A 5605-nucleotide genomic window follows, 5' to 3' on the forward strand; every position below is an offset into this window, starting at 1 on the left:
TCTGTTGTTAAAGGTATTCCTTTTGGTACTTATAATTTCCTTTTTATACTGTTTGGCAAATGAGTAGTAGCTCCACTGGAACTAAAAGACTTAGTGAGGCCTGACTTAAAGACATGTATCTCTAATATGTTTCTTATGATTAAATAATGCAATATACGGCATGTTTATCTGTTGCTGTATTTAAATACTGATTTTATTTATTGTACATATTATTACCCCTGTCTCTCTTTGTTTTACTGCTGTTATGGGAGCTATTGTAGGCCTGAAATAAATATATGTTAGACAGAGTAAGGCAATCTTCTGGGGGGCAATGTCAAAGGGTGCAGGCAATGGTCTGGGGGCAATAAAAGAGGCATAGATCATTTCCATGGCTGGGAGGCAGTCACATGGCAATAGGCAATGTCCTGGGAGATGGAAAAGAGGCATAGTGCAAGTGTCTGCCTGGGAGACAGTGTCACAGGGCAATAGGCAACCTCCTGGGAGATGTAGAAGAGGCAACGTGCAAGTGCCTGACTGGGAGCCAGTGCCACAGGGCAATGGGCAATCTACTGGGTGATGTAGAAGAGGCATAGTGCAAGTTCCTGGCTGGGAGACAGTGCCACAGGGCAATGGGCAATCTCCTGGGAGATGTAGAAGAGGCAACATGCAAGTGCCTGACTGGGAGGCAGTGCCACAGGGCAATGGGCAATGTCCTGGGAGATGGAAAAGAGGCATAGTGCAAGTGCCTGCCTAGGAGACAGTGTCACAGGGCAATAGGCAACCTCCTGGGAGATGTAAAAGAGGCATAGTACAAGTGCCTGCCTGGGAGACAGTGTCACAGGGCAATAGGCAACCTCCTGGGAGATGTAAAAGAGGCAACGTGCAAGTGCCTGACTGGGAGGCAGTGCCACAGGGCAATGGGCAATGTCCTGGGAGATGGAAAAGAGGCATAGTGCACGTACCTGGCTGGGAGGCAGTGTCACAGGGCAATGGGCAATCTCCTGGGAGATGGAAAAGAGGGACAGTGCAAGTGCCTGCCTGGGAGGCAGTGTCACGGGACAATGGGCAATGTCCTGGGAGATAGAAAAGAGGCATAGTGCAAGTGCCAGGCTGGGAGGCAGTGTCACAGGGCAATGGGCAATCTCCTGGGAGATGTAAAAGAGGCATAGGGCAAGTGCCTGGCTGGGAGGCAGTGTGAAATGACATGGAGCAGTCTTTCAAAGCAGTTTTGCTTGGGGGAATGTGTGTGGGTTTGGTTCTTCTGGGACATTGGGCCTCATTACAACTCAGGCGTTAAGGGTTAACGCCGTCGTTAACCCTTAACGCCTGATTCCGATTTTAACGGCTGCTTTTAGCAGCCGTTAAAATCCATGGCGCTAAACCGCCTTGGTGCTAATTACGCCACCGTAATTTACGGTGGCATAATTAGCGTCTTCCCCACTCCCATTATGCCCTATGGGGCAAAAATGGGGAAGGGTAAAATGGGAAATGGGGATTTACCGCCCCACTCACCTTGGAATGGGGCGGTAAATCCGCCATCCACCATGGTGTAAACATAGTTTACACCATGGTGGTAAAGTTGGCATACTTACCGCCTGGGTCGTAATGACCCCCATTGTGTAATGGCCATGTGACAATCGTTTGGGGTTACATTCTGATGGTAATGTAATAGAGACAATTAGCAAATGGCAATTTCAGGTGACATGGGAAAATAGTAAATAAGAAAATGGCATGGGGAAATGTTCTGCATACGTGTACCCGTATAGGATATAAACATGTCGGAATGATGAGGAAAGTGGAAAGACATGTACACACATCTGGCAGTGAGTGAGCAAACTCCTAAGCACTGGAGGGATTAAGCCTCTTGCCAATGCATGCAGTGGAGCATTTCCCTGCATGTTCTACTGCACTGATGGCACATCATTTGGCAGAGCATGCAAGCATCTAATGCTGTACGTTACTGCAGTGCTGTGTAACGTGTCTAAAAACTCATGCATGTGTCTTCCTCAGGTCAGCTATGGTGCCATGGATCCACTCTTCAGTGACAGGATTAAGTTCCCATTCTTTTACCGGACAGTCCCAAGTACGATCCACGAGCCCCGCGGCATCGCCCGGCTGCTTAAGCACTTTGGATGGAGCTGGGTTGGGATCCTCACACCAGACGATGACATCGGCACAAGAGCTGCTGAGGAGCTGGAAAGAGAGATCACCAGGAGTGGGGCCTGCGTGGCCTTCAATGAAAGACTCCGCATGCCACCTCACTACAATAGGGAAGAGGTGAAGCGGACTGTAAATGCTGTTTCTGCATCGACTGCCAATGTGGTGATAGTTTACTGCACAAAGGAAGACTGGATGAAATTTCTTGTTTTGTACTTGAAAGAAAAGAATGTCAAGGTTTGGGTTGCCTCAGCATCCACCTCATATTTGAAAGAGTATGTGCATTTGCCAAGTCCTAATCTATTTAATGGCTCTCTGGTTTTCTCCATTCCCCAGGGAGAGATCCCAGGCCTGAAGGAGTATATGTACAGTGTGACGCCCTTCAATTTAGAACATAGTTTCCCACTTTTGAAAATATGGGCTTTGAACTTCTACTGTGCTGCACCTTATCCGGATGGCTCCTTCCCCTATGAGTACATGTTCCCTCATTGTAGAGAGAATCAGACACTGGGACAGATCTGGAATGCAGATCAGGTACTGGATGTTTCCAGTTTCCATTTCACGTACAGTGTTTACACCGCCGTCTACGCTGTGGCACACGCTTTGCATCACATGATCGCATCCAGCAGTGTAAATGCACGCTCACCAGAGGGTCAGAATCTCAGAAAACACTTCAATCCGAGGAAGGTAATATAATCACTTTCTTACTGCTAAATATATACCTGCCTATGACCAAAATAAAGCATAGAGTTGCAACTCACTCACTTATTCGTTTACTCACTTGCACACTCACTCACTCACTCACTCACTTGTGCATTGTCATTGATAGCTCAATATGTCAATGTCATTGCTGTTAAGATTTGTGGGGGACCGCGAGGATGGACTACATCCTTGAATGGGTATTAATAATTGGTGCTAATAAGAGGCAAAGGGACATCATGTAATTAGTCCATTATAAACCGAGGGGGATCTTAATTCATGATCAACACAGTCCGGGTTTCCAAGGAGATCCCAGTGGTGGGAGGCTCCTAGCCCTGTACAGAGTGACATTAAGTGAGTGGTGCACATGGTGGGAGGTGATGTTGTTTGATACCACCTTGAACTAAATGGTGGCACAGGTCTGGCATGGCAGGGAAATGTAGCAGAAAAGTTCAGCTTCCTCCTATTCTAGCTGTGACACTGCAGCAACATGTGCGCAGAATCCTGAGCAAAGGACGTGGAAGAGGTGGGTGGAGAACGTGTTTTCAGTGAAGAAAGAATGAGGGTTGCTTAATATGAGACAGAAAAAAACAGCACAAGAAGACAGAATGGCAGCACCATTTGCTGACATGCCTTTAACAGAACTGATCATATCACTAGTGGGGATTGTACCACTCAGGGGAAACAAAGTCCACACACCGAATTTGGAAGTTTAACAGAAGACAGAGTCATGTTTATTGCATTGCTTTATAGTGAAAACCCTGGCAGCCTGTCCCCTTTTAAGCTTCTAAAATAATGCTTCAATCTAGTGTCTTTTATTATTTCTAAGGTGGTAATGTTTGGCCTCCTGGTGAATACCATCTTCGGCCTTGAATGTCTGACACCGTCCTGGGAAGATTCACACTCTAGCTTCAGGGAGCTCACTCTTGCTTGTGCATCGTTCATTTCCACCTGCGTTTTCCTTGATCATGTGATCAGTCCTTCCTCGAAAAGTTCATCTCGACAGAAACCGTAAAGGTTATCTGCCACTTTCTGTGCTCATTCTTGTATAATTAAATGTTGCTTTCCAATATGTATAGTCCTTTCTTTATAATAGTCTCTGCAGCAAAAATTAAACTTAACTTTATATTTTATATGCACTTTAATTTTCAGTTCAGCTGGCCAGAAAACTCACACCAATATCTAGCCTTTCTTTTGGGTCACACAATTCTTTGCAACAAATATTTAAATTACAATCAGCATCAAACCTTTGGCAACCATTTCCCCGTAAATGTGTGCCGCGGAAGTTGACGTGTGTACTGGTTTCACCTTCCTCATGCAGTGGAGCTGTGGGGGCTCTTTCAGCCACTATGCCCAATGACTTCTGATTCCAATCCAAAGTTCTCTGCGCTTCACTGGCTTCTCCTGGAACTTGCATTTCCCAGATGCCTCGAGAAACCTTCTGCATCGCCCACATGATCCGATACGCTGGAGCCCACATCCCTTGAACAGACCCTATATCACAGGGCCAGTCAGAAAACAGTTATGAATTATGCGAGCACTGAGCAAAAAGTGCAAATCTGCCGCCCCCCCTGTAGTATTTTGTCAAGTGAAAGAAAGAGTACAGGGAGAGACCAATGATGCATCTTGCCCAATAATCAAAAGGAATGAGTCCTAGAGTTAGGATGAGGGTTTTGGGTAAATGGTAAATGGGGAGAAGGCATATTTCTCTGAAGTTGCACATGTTTTTCCTGGGTGGCAGCAGTGATAAAGTGGTAAAGAATGAGTGCAGTGTTGGAAAGCCCTAGGATTCCATGCTTTAGGGGTTCAGGTAAGTATAGAATTGAGATAGGTGAGAAGGAGAGGTAGGGCATTGGAGGCGGGGATATTGATGATATCACATTTTGGGGTGAGAAGGAGAGGTAGGGCATTGGAGGTCAGGAGATTGATGATATCACTTCTTGAGGTGAGAAGGAGAGATAGGGCATTGGAGGCCGGGCAATTGATGATATCACTTTTAGAGGTGAGAAGGAGAGATAGGGCATTAGAGGCGAGGAGATTGATGATATCACTTCTTGAGGTGAGAAGGAGAGATAGGGCATTGGAGGCGGGGAGATTGATGATATCACTTCTTGAGGGTAGAAGGAGAGGTAGGGAATTGGAGGCCAGGTAATTGATGATATCACTTTTAGAGGTGAGAAGGAGAGTTAGGGATTTGGAGGCGGGGAGATTGATGATATCACTTCTTGAGGTGAGAAGGAGAGGTAGGGCATTGGAGGCAGGGAGATTGATGGAGGCAGGGAGATTGATGATATCACTTATTGAGGTGAGAAGGAGAGGTATGGCATTGGAGGACAGGCAATTGATGATATCACTTTTAGAGGTGAGAAGGAGAGGTAGGGCATTGGAGGCAGGGAGATTGATGATATCACTTCTTCAGGTAAGAAGGAGAGGTAGGGCATTGGAAGCAGGAGATTGATGATATCTCTTCCTGATGAGAGGAGAGGTAGGGCATTGGAGGCGGGGATATTGATGAAATCACTTTTTGAGGTGAGAAGGAGAGGTAGGGTATTGGAGGCGGGACATTTATGATATCACTTTTAGAGGTGAGACGGAGAGGTAGGGCATTGGAGGCAGGGAGATTGATGATATCAATTCTTGAGGTGAAAAGGAGAGGTAGGGCATTGGAAGCAGGAGATTGATGATATCTATTCCTGATGTGAGGAGAGGTAGGACATTGGAGGCGGGGATATTGATGATATCACTTTTTGAGGTGAAAAGGAGAGGTAGG

This window comes from Ambystoma mexicanum, chromosome 2q (genome assembly GCF_040938575.1).
Source record: "Ambystoma mexicanum isolate Mex_15411 chromosome 2q, UKY_AmexF1_1, whole genome shotgun sequence".
Lineage (NCBI taxonomy): Eukaryota > Metazoa > Chordata > Amphibia > Caudata > Ambystomatidae > Ambystoma > Ambystoma mexicanum.